General features: G+C 37.3%; 1 protein-coding gene across 2 annotated transcripts in view; it reads right to left on the bottom strand.

Moving 5' to 3' along the window:
* The window catches only part of PARD3B (par-3 family cell polarity regulator beta), a 1,151,446-nt gene that overhangs the window by 975,191 nt on the left and 155,751 nt on the right, over positions 1 to 20,504 (bottom strand). The gene's annotated exons all lie outside the window — the stretch shown is intronic.

The raw sequence follows: 20,504 nt of genomic DNA, 5'->3' as shown, positions 1-20,504 counted from the left end.
TGCAGTAATTAGTACTCTGGTGAGGAAATGTGCCTCTAGGTTCAAAATTTTATAATGTTTTGACAGTTGGAATCTTACCAAGCATGAAATGAACCAATAAAAAATTCTTTTTTTGTTATCATTCTCTAAGCATTCGGACAAAATATATTCTCAAAATGTAACAGTAGTAATCTAAGAAAAAAATAGTGACCCCCTCAGATTCAAGGGGAGGGTTTATGTAGCATTCAAATGAGGAGAAGATAAATGTAAAATCTCATAACTAAAAGCCGAGAGCAACTTCTATTTAACAGGCAAGTGCATCTCAATCACCTTGATTAGCAAAGAAAGATAATATGCATTAAAAGCTTCATGCCAGTCAAAAATCTCACAAATACCATATTTTACTTTCTATCTTTAACTCTCTGATGATCATAGTATCTTTAATCATTTTGAATGGTTCTTCATAAGATTGTTTTTATGTGAATGTAATTTTCCCCTCAATATCCTTGCCTCCCAAAGAAAGAAAATAAGCATGACCCTGACAAGATTTCAAAAAAGGGGCCAGGATTTCATTTGTATCAGTAAATGTCATGTTATTACTTAAAATAACAAAAACTACAACCTCAAAGTTAATTTTTACACAAATTGAAAAGTCAAAAGCTTTAAAGGTACTAAGCATCACTACAAGCCCAAACATATTCTCAGTGATACCTGAATTATATTACTGGGTTGGCTAAAGGTGCATTCGGGTTGGAAAAAACTCAAACAAACCCTTTGGCCAACCCAATATTTAAAATTAAAAACTTTTATTATGAAAAGTTCTGGAGATGGACAGTAGTGATGATGGTACAACCATGTGAATACATTTAGTGCCAGAACTACAGACTTCAGAAACAGTTAAAATGTAAATTTTGTTATGGATGTTTAACCACAATAAAAATTCTCCTTTATGAGTTAACTAACTTGAACATTAATTTCCTTACATTTTACTCTGAAACATTTATGCTTTATCTGAAGGAATTTTACATTTCCTGAATGCATGCTCTGACACCATAGTAACAGGTTCCAATGGGCCTTGTGGATATTTGACACTTATTAACTTCCTCGAATTTTTAAGACGCCAAGAAATTGTTAAAGAAATTACTAGAAATGTGTCTTTCTTTATGGCATCAAATTTACCACCATAAAATATGAATTTTCTTTATAAATTATGCAGCAATACAAGACAAGCTATGTGGTATGAAATCATGATCAACCAGTATATAGTCGTACATATGGCCAAGTCCAAAATGAAAACAAAAGTGATATTGACAGTGTGGCCTCTGAAATGAAATCTATGCTTATCAACTGGGTATTTTTTAAAGATTAAGCTAACGAGTTCTGAACTTTTAACCTATATGGGTTTCATAATTACACAGCTTGAAATCCTCATCAGAAAATCTGTCTGCTCCTGAAATTCAAATCATTTTGCAATCTTGAATAATGCATGGAAACTCTACAGAAATTAAAACATTTCATAAAAGTAAAGAAATTCACAACCTATTTTTTTTTTTGCAAGAACATAAAGTAACAGAAAAAAATTAGTTGTCACTTTCTTCAACTCCCCAGCCCACCCCCTTTCCCCACACATCCCATCTCTTTAACAGTGTTTTACAAAAACTATCAATACATAACGGGTAAGGATTCATGGCATAACACCTTCTCCATGAGCTAGTGCAAAGACAATGCATAGAGCACTAGAAAAATACCATGAGCATGGAAAAACAAACTCAGTGTCTAAATCACTATGGTTAAGAACTCTGGCTTTAGAGATCCGAGTTTGATACCTGACTCAGCCACAGAATGACTCTGTGACAGTGGAAGGAGGGCAAAGTCATTTTCCTACAATAGCCTCCAATTTCTACAATTAAAATTTTTCTTGTTTTTAAAATTTACCTGCAGTAACTACAGTAATTATTAACCAGAATTATAGCAAAATCTGAAACAGAAAGCAAAAAGGATGTTAAAAATCCCCAAACAAGCAGAGAAAACTATGCTGATTTTACAAATCACTCTTCAAAGAATAAACACTTAGAAAAATGATGTGTTAAGAAGTCAAAGAAAAGCATGTTACCACACCAATTTTGCATGAAAATTACTTAATATTTATATTTGATTATGTATGCAAAAACTTATATGCCCATTTTAAAATTATGATTCCTTCTACTTGATGTGATTTCAGAAGGTTTTGATGTTCTTTGTATTTTACTGTATTCTAAATGTTTTTAACTTAACAAGTACTAACACTTTCGGTGGAGCCTGGTGGGCTGCCGTCTATGGGGTCGCACAGAGTCGGACACGACTGAAGCGACTTAGCAGCAGCAGCTTTAAGTAACTTTAGAACAAAGGAAAAAACCTACAGATGTGCCTCTTCAAAACTCCTATATCCCACCACCTATTATTTTTAAAATGCTGTTTGTCTTGACACTATCTATGTGTCACTCACATGCATGAAAGTCACATGTAAAAACTGTCTGGCCTTAGACAAATTCTTAAAGCAATTAGACTATACTTTAAACACTATAACCAGGACACTGGCATTGTCCCAAAGTAAATGGTGAGAAGTACGAAGTGGATGCCAGGTTTTATGCATGCTTGCAGATCCAGATCTAATGGACAGTGAAAGGAGATATTTTAAAACAATGATTTGGCTGGAGTATTAATCAACTAGATGTCATAATAAAAGATTGTGTGTCAAAAATTCAATCCACGGCTGCATTCCTCTCCTTATATGGAGAAACTATCAAATTGTTTAAATCTATGCTGTTTCTTTCATATAAAGTACAATACTGTTAAAATGGTGCTCAGAATAGTCTAACCATAATTATTTTCACTGTATAAACATTAAATTTTCAAATAAAGTTCCAACTAAAATTTTAAAAATCTCTAAATCCCAAATTAGGTTTATTTTTGATGATATTTAGACCGTGGGACTTTATTTTTGAATAAAAGAAACATTTTCCATTTACAAGGGAAAATACTTTGTTTTAGAAAAATCTAAGCAATATGTTGAACTAAATTACCAGGAAACAGACTTCCAAAAGTGTTCATTTCAATAAATCTGATGTTCATTTTCAGTTTCTAAATTCCAATAAACTGCAAAGTTTTAAAGACCAGTACCTCAGGATGTTTAATATCCTACTTTTATTTGAATATTCATTTCAAATAACAATGTAGCAAGAAATATACAAGTTCTCAGTCTAAGTTTTCTTGAAACATGCCAACTTGATAAATTTTTTGTTTGTATATATATATACACAAAAGATACTAAAGTTTAAAATAAAAACTTGGCCAACCAACCATTCCATATTTTAATGCATTATATATGAGCACAAGATACATCTCAGATTGAAGTCTCTGTCAAGTACAAAACATTTCGTTCATTATGTTCAATCATTGCAGTTAAATACTTAACTTCCTTAAATAGTAGTTTCCACTTGGGGAAGAGATATCTAAATAGTTTGAGTGTTTATGCCTTTGACACTAGGCCTCCCTAAGGAAATGTCAACATTATTTTATCATTTTTCTATGACTTTATTATTCATATTATTGTTTTTTGCTTGTTTTATTTTGACGCTTATCATAACACTTCTTTTTGTTCCAAGTCATCAGCACACTGAATCTGCAAATTATTTTTCTAACCAGGCACATTCATTCCTCCACCTCCAGCACATATTCAACTTTCTCACACATCTATGTGGACCCTTTCCCCCATTTCCCTTCAATCTTCCAAAATACACCTAAATATTCCATGTAGTCTGGGGAAAGAGGCAAGTTCTGCAGCTAGCTCAAAGAACTTTGATTTTAACTGGCATGTAGCTACTTAAGAAAAGAATGACCATGATTTAAATGTCAATAGAAAGACCGTTGTTCTTATATAACATGGATATAAAATGCATTGACTATTTCACAACACTCTCACTGCCTTAGTGATTAAAAAGAAAAATTCCCATCTGTCCTATTTAGGGCTCCAGGCACCTTTGTAGTCTCTGGGTTGCCCTTGCTACATCAAGGTACCTCTCTATAACTTGGGTAAGGGTTAGGAAGAGAACCTTCCATCAGGACAAGGTCATCTCTCTCCAGATGATTTGAGTAAACCATGACAAACACCAAACATCTTCAATGCTTACAGAAAGTTCAAGTATTAGCCACATTATAGTCTCATGCCACTGGAGAATTATTTAGACTGCTATACTTCACTCCAAGTTCTGGCAAATTTCTTAACCTGAGTTTTTTTAATCTGTATGAAAAACTGAAAGTATCAGTCACCCAGTCGTGTCCAAATCTTTGTCATCACACAGACTGTAGTCCACCAGGTTCTTCTGTCCATAGAATTCTCCAAGCAAGAAAAGTGGAGTGGGTAGCCATTCCCTTGTCTAGGGCATCTTCCCAACCCAGGGACTGAACCCAGGTCTCCCACATTGCAGGCAGATTCTTTGCCAGCTGAGCCACCAGGGAAGCCCTTTAATCTGTATGCTTTAAATATTTGCTTCAGTTTCTTGATGTAAATATTGCATTTGTTAAAGAGAAATCCTAATATTTCAAGATTAGCACCAAATGTTTATTCCATGCTGTTAAAATAAAAATTAGGGAGACCAGTTCAAGAAAATATTCTGGGAAAGATAGACCTGTGTTCCTTGATAATACACACAAGCTACTTAACTACCTAAGTTTTAAGTATCAAAGAAAGCTCAAACCAGAACTCTTTGATTTCCCTATCCTAAGATATTAGCTGTATTTACCTTCTGAAAGAATTAGTAAAGTGGGAATTTATAAGAAACACAAATCTAATAGTTTACTATCATGAATTATTTCATTCTACGAAAAATGCAAACAGCTCAGTTCAGTCGCTCAGTTGTGTTTGACTCTGCAACCCCATGGACTGCAGCATGCCAGGCTTCCCTGTCCATCACCAATTCCTAGAGCTTGCTCAAACACATGTCCATCATGTTGGTGATGCCATCCAACCATCTCATCCTCTGTCCTCCCCTTCCTCTCTGCCTTCAATCTTTCCCAGCATCAGGGTCGTTTCCAATGAGTCAGTTCTTCCCATGAGGGGGCCAAAGTATTGAAGCTTCAGCATCAGTCCTCCCAATGAAAATTTAGGACTGTTTTCCTTTAGGATTGACTGGTTTGATCTCCCTGCAGTCCAAGGGACTCTCAAGAGTCTTCTCCAACACCACAGTTCAAAAGCATCAATTCTTTAGTGCTCAGCTTTCTTTATGGTCCAACTCTCACATCCATACATGACTACTGGAAAAACCATAGCTTTGTCTATATGGACCTTTGTCAGCAAAGTAATGTCTCTGCTTTTTAATATGCTGTCTAGGTTGGTCATAGCTTTCTTCCAAGAAGCAAGCATCTTTTAATTTCATAGCCGCAGTCACCATCTGCAGTGATTTTGTAACCCAAGAAAATAAAGTTTATCACTGTTTCCATTGTTTCCCCACCTATTTGCCATGTAATTCATTTAAAATGAGATGTAATTCTCACCAAATGGAAAAATTCCCAATTAATCTTGCCTACTGAATCAAAGTCATACAATGAAATATGCATTTTAACCTTAGGGGCTTAACTCTTTCACCAACAATTCAAAAACTTCTGAAAAGAAGAAAGCAAACAATTTAGGAGACCTATAAACTAAATTAAGACAGCTTTTCTAACATAAGATATTGGGTTGACCAAAAAGTTTGTTCGGGGTTTTCTGTAACACTTACCAGAAAAACTCAAACAAACCTTTTGGCCAACCCCACATATAGAAATAAAAGAGGAAAGAACAAATATACCCCAACCAAGTGGGAATGAGAACAGTGGAAAGATGGAGCCCAACTCCTATCATTGTAGGTGACAATTGGGAAACTTCAATCTGTGAGTCACAAAAACATACAAATGAAACAGGCTTAAATATAAAGTAGTAAATGGTTCATGTAATTGGATGTCCCAATTAGGATGGACTTTAGTGTTCACTAAATCCACTGGCGCAGAGGCCATGTCCTTGAAGTCCGTGGGTGCTGATTCTCCTTCCACGATAGTTCTACCTCATGCTGGAAGCTGGAGGATGCAGGAGTTCCAAGCCTCAGAATAGAACAGAATTCAGAGGAAACCTCTCCCAGGAGATAGAAAAGTTTTCCCAGAAGGCATCAGCATACCTCTCTCCTTGAGCATCTTTGGCACAAACAGAATCATATCGCCCTTCTCAAAGTATAGTTGACCTTTGAAGAACAAGAGTTTGAATTGTGCTGGCTCACTGATAACCCCCACCCCGTGTAAATATACAGTGAACTACAAAATCCACAATTAGTTGAATCCTTAGAAATGAAACTGTGGATATGAAGGTCCAACTATAGGACTTGAGAAATAGTGTACTTTCGTATCTGTGGTGGGTCCTGGAATCAACCACCTGCAGGTTTGGACTATAGACACTGGCACACAGATAAAAGCCCACCCAGACTTACCCTTTGACATGGGTGGTCACATGAGGGAGAGAGATACCTGAACAAAACTAGAGTTCCCCTAATGGGGATGGATACTGGGTAAGCACACAACACTGCACAATGATCAGCTACAAGGGCCTACCTCATATTTCTAGATTGAAATGCATGCCTCATGGGCTCATAGCTGGCCTGTAGATGCTCTAATTAAACTCCAAACCTAAAAGAATTAATTCCTGGCAAATGCTTGTACAACTCTTGCTTAGATAGTCTCAATAACTCAAGTTCACGCTTTATAAAGCAGCATGCACTTTATTGAAGAGCTATTCGTTATATTGAGCTGAAATGTAATTCCTTAAAACTTCAATGGCCCAGCTTCTTGTGATAGAAATAAACGAATTTAGTCCTTCTTTTCTATGATCTCCAAGATAGTTGAGGACAGTTAGCAGACTCCCTTCAGTCTTCTCAATAGCAACCAAAACAGTGAAAGTGTTAATCCCTTAGTGGTGTCCGACTCTTTGTGACCCCGTGGACTGTATCCTGCCAGGATCCCCTGTCCATGGGATTCTCCATCCATGGGATTCTCCAGGCAAGAATACTGGAGTGGGTTACCATTTCCTTCTCCAGGGGATCTTCCTGACCCAGGGATTAAACCTGGGTTGCCTGCGTTGCAGGAGGATTCTTTTACCATCTGGCCACCATGAAGCCCAAAGAGCATCCAGGTTCAGCATTAGTAGCAACATTAGGTAATTCCAATAAGTTATCCCAGAGCTTTGTAAAATTTGTACTTAAAGGACCACATTAGGTTCATTTCAAATGGATACAGTGGCTACCCTCAGCCATCTAGAAAAGTTTTCACCCTGTTATCAATTACAAAGTATTCGATTCAACTTTTTGTCTATATACAGCTGCATATTTCAGACTGGTGAGCTATGAGAAACATCTCGAATCATGTTATTTTTGCAGTCTCTCGGTCTGCTTATGGTTAAGTATTATGTAAATATCTGTTTCACTTGTAATGTATTTTGAATTGAGATTAATAAAGATATTAAATATGAACAGGCTTCTGTGCTATTTTGCTCCTCTGATTAAAGTCTGCACAAGGAGGCTTTCTTCTTTATTGCTAAGGAAATGTCACTTGATCCTTCAATATTGATTCATAACATCAAAAGAAGGGAAGCTAAAAAGAGAACTTAAAAAGTTAAAGCAGCAAATATAAAGTTCAGTAATCCTGCCAAAATTATTTAAGCTTCAGTATTCATGGTGGAGATGTACATTTTATCTTTAAACAGAAAATTATATACTTATAGGACTTTAAAAAGCTACAATTTAAAAAGTTTAAAGAAATTAAATATTCTTATTTACTAAAAATTTATCTGCAGATGTTAAGTCGTCTATAAATACAAATGGAATTTGGAACAAGGACCTCAGAAGTGTTATAAACGTGAATGTGATTTCAAGAGCAGCCCATTTACAATATAGCTAATTAATAATATACAGTGAATGTGAGGTCCTGGAAATAGAAAAACCAGAATTGAAAACAACAAACATCATACAAGATTAAGAGTCTGATACAGAGCTACTCCCATGAAATTGCTGAATAGATAACATCTCCTGGTGACGCTTAAGCTTCATGGGTCACTTGTCAGTACTGAGAATATCTCCCGGCTGGCCTGTTTCTTTCTTTCTTTTTTTTTTTCTTAAATCGTGGGACTCCATGTATTCAGGTGCTTTCCTTTCCATAATTTCATCTTATTTCTTAAGATCTCTCTTATCCTAAAAGAGACACTCCACCACCTTCAAGGAGGCTCCAGCTCCTTTTCATTTTAAGCAATCTACTGTTAATCATTAAGAACTAAGCAGCAAACACATACACACAAGTGTTATCAAAGTTCCAGAATCGTGAAAGTGCTGGGAAACCATCATTGTACTGTGGTTTCTGCCTTCCTGTGTGTTCTTGGAAGCTCTGGTATCCTTGCTTTGTCCTCATTAAATTTCTAAGGGCAAATTGAATCTTCCTCCTTTCAGTACTTTGCCTCTCCCCTTCCTGTAATTCTCCCCTGTATCCTCCTCGCCAGTTAAAAAGGCCCCTTCTCCCTCACTAAACACCTCCCTGGATGACAAGAAGTGAAGACTGTTTTCTTTCCACATAACCAGCCTCCTTCCTCCAAACTTCTCTCACATTCCTCCCCTCTGGTTCACTGTTCTTACATGACGGCAAGGCCCTCCCGGATTACAAGCAAACATTTGCTTAAATGCCTCCCTGTTACAGGGAATAAGGGCAAAAGTTCTATATTTGCTTGGTACAACATATTAATGTTTCAAAGTGTTACTAGGTACTTACCTGCATTTGATGCTCCTACCAACTCTGTATGGTTGGTGGGACAGTAGTAGGTGATTTTTAAAATGAGAAAAGTGAGGTTGAAAGAGGTTAGAGTAATAAAATGAAAAACCTGGACTAAAATGGCTAAAGCCCTCACCCACATAACACTCCAGAATATTCCTTGAGTAAAGCTGATCTCAGCTAGATACTGAGGGGGAGAGGGGGGCGCGGGAACCACAATCTGATTAAATCTATACATACTTACCTATTAACAATGTGGTGTTCAACTAGCACCCAGAGGTATTTAGATTTTTGAAAGAGGATGTTTTATAACTTAAGTAGCTTTGTATTGGTGTAATTTCAGGTACCTTAATGAAATTGCCATTTATACATTAATATAAATCAAAATACATGTATTTTCAAAATCCTAATTATGGTCATATAACTCTTGGGCATAGATATACCTATACAAATAGCCTCAAAAGAAGCTATTGCAAGAGAGAACATTGGTTCAATAACATATGGTTAAAGGCACGCTTCGGAAAAGGCAATGGCAACCCATTCCAGTACTCTTGTCTGGAAAATCCCATGGATGGAGAAGCCTGGTGGGCTGCAGTCCATGGGGTCGCTAAGAGTCGGACGCGACTGAGTGACTTCACTTTCACTTTTCACTTTCATGCATTGCAGAAGGAACGGCAACCCACTCCAGTGTTCTTGCCTGGAGAATCCCAGGGACAGCGGAGCCTGGTGGGCTGCCTGTCTATGGGGTCGCACAGAGTCAGACATGACTGAAGTGACTTAGCAGCAGCAGCAGCATCAAACGTATGCTTGTAAAGGAAGAAATGCTGATTTTTTTCTTTTAGAACTACATTTTAGCTCTAAGTAAAGATTATTATAATCTCTAGTATCATTGCCTTTTTCCCTCCAACCAAACTTGAAGTTTTACATATATGTCAAAAATTTTCTTGTGTTTTACTGTTGACTATACTCAAATGCCTAGCAAAACTAACAGCACTATCAAGTTTGACCATTTCTCTCCAACTCCCAGTAAAACCTTTGTATCACAGATGTGCACAAGCATGCTCAGGGCAAGTGTATATGCACCCCTCCGACACACACACACACACACATCTGTGCACAGATTCTCTTTCTTTCACTCCCACACATTATCATTGCCAACTAAGTAAATTGCAGAAGGCATCAGGGAGAATGTATTGGCCACAGGCATCACCTGGATTACTTTGCTTTACATTACTGTCTCCCGACACCATTTGTCTTTGCCATTGTAAGGTCACAAAGGCATCGATTCCAAAGTGCTCCTCTGAGGTTGGAACGTGCCTACAAACTGCATCATGATAAAAAATTTAAAAGACACAACGTAGTTAAGTGGAAGGAAAAAGATGGACAATTAAACCTTCAGTTCCAGTTATAACTATCACTAACTGAAACCAAGCCACAGGTAAGAAGTCCAGGTGTTAGATATTTGAAAAGACTATCCCAATCCTAAAGGAGTATACAAGACATTTGGAGAGACAAAATTAAGACTTGAGAAGTTAAACCATAATAAAATTCAGGATTTGAAAAAGGCAATTGATAAGTGTTATAAAGCGATAATATATTTTTAAAAGGCTACTTAATGATTTCTATAAAATTACAGAGTGACAGAGAATTTATTCAGGATTATGATAGTCTGAAAACAAACTAGAACAAAATGCAATCTGACCTGGATCTTGAAAGATAGCAAAGAATCGAGCAGCAGGAATACACATTATTTACATGTATAAATTACATCCTAATTTCCACTGAATTTTCATATAAAATTTCTCAATCTTCCCAAAGACACTGTGAAAACATCATCATCAATCATTCACTTTATTAAAAAAAAAAAAACAACCTAGCACTTAGAGTAGTTAAATGGTTTGCTCAAGACCAGAAAACTCATACATATACTAATTCACTCACTCATTCTATTCTACTCCACAACCACCTCAGCAGTTATGAAATGCCAGGCACCTGGTACACAGCAGTGAACAAAGACCCTTTCTTCATGGAGCTTTCATTCTATAATATACTGAATGAACCCTGGATAAGCAGGAAGTAGGGACAAGTACACTCCAGACAAGTGAAACGTTAGGCAAGCCATGGAGCAAAAAGCACGTGGAACCTCAGAGACCAGTTACTATAGTCCTTTCATTCCTTTTGAGATTTGAGAAGGCACAGTTTGAGAAAAATAGTTTGGAGACGTTCTGAGTTCTCTAAATATAATGTATGGCCATGAGCTTTAACCTTGATTTTGTAAACACTGGAAGCAATGGCACCCCTTAGGCAATACTTTAGGAATAAGATAACCTACCTTATTAATAGTAGTAGGTTAATGATAATAACACTTATTCATAACTCACCACAAGCCAGGCACTTTCCTAAACACTTCATGTATTAACTTGTAAAATTAGCACTTATTTTACCTCCAAATGTCTAAGAGGAAACTATGGACAAGAAGGTTAAGTAAGTTGCCCAAAGCCAAATGAGACAGCAGAGCCAAGAGATGAGCTGACTCTGCCTTGCAGAATGCAAGCTCGCAGCCACTTTGTGTCCCAGTGCATCTGTGGCAAAGAACACGTGAGGGGCATGAAGGGCAAGAAAAGACTACCAATTCCTTATCAACTAAGTTAACCCTGCATGAGGTTTTATTTTAAATTTAAATTTAAAAGCTGTAGAAATAGAAAGAGGGGACCAGATACATAAATTAGGTTCAAAGAATAAATTGGATTAAATATTTTTAAAATAACTGCAAGTACAAGTACAAGCCTGGAAGAAAGAGTAGGAGAAGATGCTCCTCCTGACAGGAATAAAGAAGTCGGTGGAGGAAACCAACTTGGAGTGGGAAATTCAGCAGTTTTGATCCACACCAGATGCTATCAGGATCCCAGGGAGGAAATGCAGAAATGGACTCAGGAAAGAAAGAAGCTGGAAATATGGAGCCCTGTAAATTATCCTTGGTTCAGATGAATCTCCTTTGGAAAATGATGGGGTTAAGGTACGTGATTATTGAGGTCTCTTTTGCTTCTATGATTCTGTAACTTTGTAATTCTATAAGCAGAGAGCACTCTTTAAAAGATTAAGATGAAATTTTTTGGTCAAGATAATCCGTTTGGGCTTCTGCACTTATTTCTGAAACATTCTCCAAACTTCCTTGCAAATGCACTTTCAAAACATCAACTGTTGAATCAAAGAAAAACAACCTCCCACAACCATATTCTGACTTCTTAATAGTCAAGGGCTTAAAATAGGTGTTTCTCTTTGAAATGGATTCTTATAGACAAAATTAGAACTCAAAAATAATACAGGACCTTTTTTTTTTAAGGAGTATACCTTAATTTAGCATTCCCTATCCCCAGAAAAATACAATGTATCTCATAAACTCTTCAACTACATATAGAAAAAGTTATACTTTATCACCACCAGCCAATAAACATGCAACCAGTGAAAAGGAAGATGGAAAGACGTCTAAATCGTTTTACAAATCCAAAAATTTTGCTTCAGCCTTAAAACTTACAAAGCCATATGTAAATATCAGTATGGTTGGTAACCATGAAAAAAATGACAATCACTAGTTGAAATATGAACCATGATTGTATTAGCCATGACTATGTCTCTGAGTTGTGCTAGAAATACAGTGAAAATAAATCATCAGGAAATACCTCCTGTGAGTTGGTTTCTGCGGAGCTGGGGACTCCACTAGAGGGCAACAGAGTGCACTCAGAAAGCAATCTGGGCTTCAGGACTGAGTGTCTGGTTTAAGGTCACGAGTTGACCATGCAAGTCAGTCTCCAGTTCAAAACCACATTAGAACCCTGAATGCTTCTTGGTTTATCACACAATAAGTCTTGATAAAAGAAATCACATTTTAATATAAGTCAGATTGGCATTTTCATTCCCCAAATAATATTAATCTAAATGCTTTTTCATAAAAAAAATCTTCCTATAAAACTTAAACAGTGTAATGACTGTTAAACTAATTTTAAAAGGGTTTTTAAAAAATTAAAATGCACTACAAAACAGTTTGATATTTCAGTTTTTTAAATATTTAATGTTTAAATCAAAACACACAGGTAAATACTGCACTAACAACACTATCAAAATCTTACTATTACTGTTATCAGTTAAACTGGGAAGTTCATCTTTCAGTGTCATATCTTTTTGCCTTTTCATACTGTACATTGGGTTCAGAGAATGCACTGGTCATAGAAAACACCTTATTTCAACAACACAAGAATCTACACATGGACATCACCAGACAGTAAATACTGAAATAAGATCGATTATATTCAGTTCAGTTGCTCAGTCGTGTTCAACACTTTGTGACCCCATGAATCGCAGCACACCAGGCCTCCCTGAACATCACCAACTCCCGGAGTTTACCCAAACTCACGTCCATTGAGTCGGTGATGCCATCCAGCCAGCTCATCCTCTGTCGTACCCTTCTCCTCCTGCCCCCAATCTCTCCCAGCATGAGGGTCTTATCCAATGGGTCAACTCTTCGCATGAGGTGGCCAAAGTATTGGAGTTTCAGCTTCAGCATCAGTCCTTCCAGTGAACACCCAGGACTGATCTCCTTTAGGATGGACTGGTTGGATCTCCTTGCAGTCCAAGGGACCCTCAAGAGTCTTCTCCAACACCACAGTTCAAAAGCATCAATTCTTCGGTGCTCAGCTTTCTTCACAGTCCAGCTCTCACATCCATACATGACCACTGGAAAAACCATAACCTTGACTAGATGGACCTTTGTTGGCAAAGTAATGTCTCTGGTTTTTAATATGCTATCGAGGTTGGTCATAACTTTCCTTCCAAGGAGTAAGCATCTTTTAATTTCATGGCTGCAGTCACCATCTGCCGTGATTTTGGAGCCCAGAAAAATAAAGTCTGACACTGTTTCCCCATCTATTTCCCATGAAGTGATGGGACTGGATGCCATGATCTTCATTTTCTGAATGTTGAGCTTTAAGCCAACTTTTTCACTCTCTACTTTCACTTTCATCAAGAGGCTTTTTAGTTCCTCTTCACTTTCTGCCATAAGGGTGGTATCATCTGCATAGCTAAGGTTACTGATATTTCTCCCAGCAATCTTGATTCCAGCTTGTGCTTCTTCCAGCCCAGTGTTTCTCATGATGTACTCTGCATATAAGTTAAATAAGCAGGGTGACAATATACAGTCTTGACATACTCCTTTTCCTATTTGGAACCAGTCTGCTCCATGTCCAGTTCTAACTGTTGCTTCCTGACCTGCATACGGTTTCTCAATAGGCAGGTCAGGTGGTCTTGGTATTCCCATCTCTTTCAGAATTTTCCACAGTTTATTGTGATCCACACATCCAAAGGCTTTGGCATAGTCAACAAAGCAGAAATAGATGTTTTTCTGGAACTCTCTTCCTTTTTCCATGATTCAGCAGATGTTGGCAATTTGATCTCTGGTTCCTCTGCCTTTTCTAAAACCAGCTTGTGATTATATTATTTGCAGCCAAAGATGGAGACGCTCTATACAGTCAGCAAAAACAAGACCGGGAACTGACTGTGGCTCAGATCATGAAGTCCTTATTGCCAAATTGAGACTGAAATTGAAAAAAGTAGGGAAAACCACTAGACCATTCAGTTATGACTAAGTCAAATCCCTTATGATTATACAGTGGAAATGACAAGCAGATTCAAGGGATTAGGTCTCAGAGAGAGAGTGCCTGAAGAACTACGGACGCAAGTTTGTTACATTGTACAGGAGGCAGTGATCAAGATCATCCCGGAGAAAAAGAAATGCAAAAAGGCAAAACATTTGTCTGAGGAGGCCTTACAAACAGCTGTGAAAAGAAGAGAAGTGAAAGGCAAAGGAGAAAAGGAAAGATATACCCATCTGAATGCAGAGTTCCCAAGAATAGCAAGGAGAGATAAGAAAGCTTTCCTCAGTGATCAATGCAAAGAAATAGAGGAAAACAATACAACGGGAAAGATTAGAGATCTCTCCAAGAAAATTAGAGATATCAAGGGAACATTTCATGCAAAGATAGGCTCAATAAAGGACAGAAATGGTATGGACCTAACAGAAGTTGAAGGTATTAAGAAGAGGTGGCAAGAACAGAAGAACTATACAAACATCATCTTTATGACCCAGATAACCACGATGGTTTGATCACTCACCTAGAGACAGACATCCTGGAATGCAAAGTCAAGTGGGCCTTAGGAAACATCACTATGAACAAAGCTAGTGGAGGTGATGGAATTCCCATTGAGCTATTTCAAATCCTAAAAGATGATGCTGTGAAAGCACTGCACTCAATATGCCAGCAAATCTGGAAAACTCAGCAGTGTTCACAGGACTGGAAAAGGTCACTTTCATTCCAATCCCAAAGAAAGGCAATGCCAAAGAATGTTCAAACTACTGCACAGTTGCACTCATCTCACACACTAGTAAAGTAATGCCCCAAATTCTCCAAGCCAGGTTTCAACAGTATGTGAACTGTGAACTTCCAGATGTTTAATCTGGATTTTAAAAAGGCAGAGGAACTGGAGCTCAAATTGCCAACATCTGTTGGATCATTGAAAAAGCAAGAGTGTTTTAGAAAAACATCTACATCTGCTTTATTGACTATGCCAAAGCCTTTGACTATGTGGATCACAACAAACTGTGGAAAATTCTGGAAGAGATGGGAATACCAGACCACCTGACCTCCTGAGAAATCTGTATGCAGGTCAAGAAGCAACAATTAGAACTGGACATGGAACAACAGACTGGTTCCAAATCAGGGAAGGAGTAAGTTCAGGCTGTATATTGTGACCCTGGTTATTTAACTTATATGCAGAGTACATCATGCGAAATGCTGGGCTAGATGAAGCACAAACTAGAATCAAGATTGCCAGAAGAAATATCAATAACCTCAGATATGCAGATGACAGCACCGTTAAGGCAGAAAGTAAAGAAGAACTAAAGAGCCTCTTGATGAAAGTGAAAGAGGAGAGTGAAAAAGTTAGCTTAAACATTCAGAAAACTAAGATCATGGCTCTGGTCCCATCACTTCATGGCAAATAGACAGGGAAACAGTGACACACTTTATTTTTTTCAACTCCAAAATCGCTGCAGATGGTGACTGCAGCCATGAAATTAAAAGATGTTTGCTCCTTGGAAGAAAAGCTATGACCAACCTAGACAGCATATTAAAAAGCAAAGACATTACTTTGCTGACAAAAGTTCATCTAGTTAAAGCTATGGTTTTTCCAGCAGTCATGCATGGATGTGAGAGTTGGATTATAAAGAAAGCTGAACACCGAATAATTGATACTTTTGAACTGTGGTGTTTGAGAAGACTCTTGAGAGTCCCTTGGATGGCAGGGAGATCAAGCCAGTCAATCCTAAAGGAAATCAGTCCTGAAGATTCATTGGAAGAACTGATGCTGAAGCTGAAACTCCAATATTTTGGCCACTTGATGCGAAGAACTGACTCATTGGAAAAGACCCTGATGCTGGAAAAGATCAAAGGCAGGAGGAGAAGGGGACAACAGAGAATGAGATGGTTGGATCACTGACAAGATGGACATGAGTTTGAGCAAGCTTCGGAAATTGCTTATGGACAGCGAAGCTTGGCATGCTCCAGTCCACGGGGTCTCAAAGATTCAGAGTTGACTGAGCAACTGAACTGAACAGTTATCCTTTGAATGCTTAACTATATTCCATACTGGACTTAAAACTTTTTATAATCTATATAGTTTTCCTATACTGACCCTGCAAAACTTTTATATGCATTTTATAAAGGGACAAATCAAGACTAAGACATGAAAAAACATATCCAAGCATATACAACTAACAAGGGATAAAGTTGAACTGAAACTATAGTATCTGAGGACCAGATTTCATGGGTGATTGAGGGGGCTAACCCACGGCTGGTGGAGTCCAGGAGAACTACTCGCATCTCTCCAGAATGAATCCCTATGCTAGTCAAAGATAGAAACATTCTCCCTATATACCTTATCACATAGTATAATTATACTTTTGTATATGTAATAAAACCATGGCAGTATTCCAGTTTACATGATATAAGTTATACATTGCCATATTTTCCTTGTCCTACAGCATCTTAAAAGTCAAAGTCGTATGAAACTTGAGAACCATTATCACTTTAAGTTTAAAATAGAGTAAAAGACAGTGCACCAATGTCCTATTGCTGCCATAACAAATCACCTCAAACAGTGAATTCAAACAAGACAAATTCATCTTAGAGTTCTGGAGGTGAGAAGTCTGAAATGGGCTCATTGGTCTAAAATCAAGCTGTGAGCAGGGCTGTACTCCTTCTGGAGACATGCCATTTCCAGCTCCTGGAAGCTGTCTACACTCTATGGCTGTATTTTCAAATCACACATTGGCCAGCTGACACTTTCTCATACTGTCTCTCTCTAACTCTGACTCTCCTGCCTTCCTCTTCTATATATAAGGATCCTTATGTTTACATATAGCCCACCCAAAAAACCCAAGACAATCTCTTCATTTTAAGGTCTCTCACTTAATTAAATCTGCTATGTAAGAGATACTCACGGGTTCTGGGCATTAGGACATAGACATCTCTGGGGCCCTGCCCACCTGTGATAGCACAGTACACAGTGTCCTGCGTATGGTGTTCACTATATATGCGAACTGCACACAGTGGTTAGGCTGCAGATGTATTCCATAAATCCATTTAGAATCAAACTTGTAACTGGATTGAATTATCCAGGTCCTGGGAAAGGAGGTACAAGAGAAAGTAACAAAGGTAAAACTGGCAGACCTCTGTAGTAAATCAGATGCAGGCTGCAGGCACAGAGAGTTGGAGTTAACTGTACATGCACAGCATATTAGTTTTGAATTCATTCTGCTACTCTCCATAATTCCATTCCGTATCTTTTCTTAACAATGGCAGTAACTGTGTAAAAGCAAATTCATGCTTATTTATGATTGATGAATTTTCATAGTTAGAAATCATAGATACAAACACCCAACACACTGCCTTAGCAATATATTGCAGAAGAAAAAAATAGAGTGTGGAGATTTAAACTCTCGGTTCCAGAGGCTGAATCTGACATTACTACCTGTGGGAGCTTTGGCAAGTGACTCAATTTCTGTGAATTGTTCTTAGAAATTAAAAATGGGGATAACACATAGCTTCCCTGGGTCAGAGAGTCCCTGGGTCAGGAAGATCCCCTGAAGAAGGGAATGGCTACCCACTCCAGTATTCTGGCCTAGAGAATTCCACAGAAAGAGGAGCCTGGTGAGCTACAGTTCATGGGGAAGCAAAGAGTCGGACACAAATGAACGGCTAACACTTTCACTTTTACACAAATACTAGTTATGATAAGACTCAAAATTCCAAAGCTGCTCCAATTATATTTTGACAAAATATAGGCTAGAAATAGTGCAACAGAGCAAAAACTTGGTTCTCCTGAAAGGGATTTTAATGGGAAATCAAGTTTAAAATAAAATAAAACCTCCCAAAGAGATATCATATATGCATTATGCACTGTGTTGGCCAAAGGAATAACAGAAGACCAAAGACAAACCACTTAGGGTACCAGAAATTTTGAAAGTCATGTCTTTAGAAAATCAATTAAAATCTATTAGCTTCCCAACTGATTTTTAAGTAGAATACCACTTAACGTCTAATTTCTACTTAAGTGTACTGGATAGCTCTTTCATACACTACATTAACAGCTTCAGTCTTTCCTGCTTTCCAATTCTAAATTTCTGTTTTTCCTATGTCACCCTTTCCAGTTAAGCCATCAATGGTTCCTAATGCCATTTCTCAACTGTGGTCAGAATCTTTCCTTGAGCTGAGAAGTGTGGGCTAGAGCACAGCAATTACATATATCCACCCATGTTTCTCTGGGCTTCCTTCTCTATATACTCTAAATGTAAGAGATGACTAGGTAATCAACTTGAAAAACAGTAGAACTGCAGTTTTATCCAAGCTCAGTACTGTCTCAAAGGATCTTGGGTGAGTTTGAAATGTCATTAAATATCCACAAATAACAGTTATAAATACTGCTTAATCTAAAATGACAGAAAGGAAAGGTTAAAAAGTCTGGCAGAGACTTCTTTCCACACTGGACAACTGGGTTGTAAGGAAATTTTAAGATTGCAGAGAGAATGTCAGAAAGAAAAAAATAATAATGCTGTCTTTTTCACTTCTATAATTTTTAAAAAAAGAAAAGGGAATGCAATTATTTCTGGTAATATCAAAAGTGTAAATTTTCATCAACTCTGCAGAAAAATAACAATTAGGTTTCACATAGCAGTATTAAAGTAGATTAAAGGAATGAGTAAACTTGTACCCAAATAGCACTAATTCTTTGCTGGGATTTTAACTGGTTATCTCACTTTTCTACCTTATTTAGTAATGGTGATGGAATCTTTTTAAAACAGATTATAAAGCGGTTTCTATGTCTAGCAAATGGATTATGGTTTAAAAGTGCAATGCCAAGATAGTTAAAAACAATTCTCGAAAAGGAAGGAGGTCCACAGGACAAATGATTTCCCTGCACGGCTCATGGGCTCACCCTGCCTGTAATGAGCTCCTGGATGAGGCTGGGGTGAGACATTTTCTTCTGGCTCTACTTAAACTTGCCACATTTCAGCTTTTCATTTTAATACAGAGGACATCAGTGAAATTTGAAATGGGAAGACCTTTTTCATTAATATACCACCCAAATATCTAGATTATTTGGAAAGAAGAAAGAAGATGTAGAGAAGAAACAAAGTAAAAAAGGGGAAAAATAGAAGTGAAAATCCTCTTGTGTATCAAGGTAAATACCACTTTATTATTTACCATGAGACCAAACAATAAGAAGTGTGCATCAAAATCACATACAGCAAGAGTCAGCTGTGGAGAAAAAAAGTCTTCTTTTTTGCCCAAATTCAAAAGTGTTCTTTGAGAATCAAGTCTGGATAAAATAGTATACCAGATATTATTAATACAAGAAACAAAAAGGAGTTAAAATCTCTCAGTCCATATCCTCTAGGAGCTTACAATTATTTAGGGAGATAAGTTTCATACTAAACTAATTAAAATGCAAAGCAAAAGAGGGTTGAAAGACAACAGAAAACAGGGAAAATAAATGCATATAATGTGTGCAAAGACTAACGTAAATTTCAACAGGACAAAAAATCTTATGGAAAAGGAAAATGCAAATGTAATATAAGTTCAATAAAGCAGTTATTTATATTCCAGTCCAGTTGATTAAAACACACAGACACCCCTACCCTTGGCATAAAAACAATACAGAGAAACATGTTTACAGACTTCAATTAGCCTAGTACTAACAGCACTAAAGATGCATAGCAGAAGAAAATTCGAAGTAAGGATCTTAGGGAAAGCTACAGTTCAATTCTGGAGAACACATTAGCCATTAATCACAGTAGCCCAACACAGATATAGTAACAAAATAAATTTTCACAGCAGTAAACCAGCGTATCCCATTTGAATAGTTTATACCTTTTTCAGTTTAGCATCAGAAGAATCATCCCATTAAAATAAGATATTTGCAGTGGGATTATTTCCACATATGTGGCAAAACATGTTTAAACTTTTTGAAAGATTCAAGTCAGTGTTTTTCACTTTAGCAATAAAGACAAAGACTACCACTCAAGATAGTTGCTGCCAGCTACCTTAAGAACAATCTTCACCATAGTTCTTCATAAGACTTTGCTCCCCATTGTAGGCTCT

This window comes from Bos javanicus, chromosome 2 (assembly GCF_032452875.1).
Source record: "Bos javanicus breed banteng chromosome 2, ARS-OSU_banteng_1.0, whole genome shotgun sequence".
Lineage (NCBI taxonomy): Eukaryota > Metazoa > Chordata > Mammalia > Artiodactyla > Bovidae > Bos > Bos javanicus.
The sequence above is the reverse complement of the archived record's forward strand: the minus strand, read 5'-3'. Positions and strand labels throughout refer to the sequence as shown.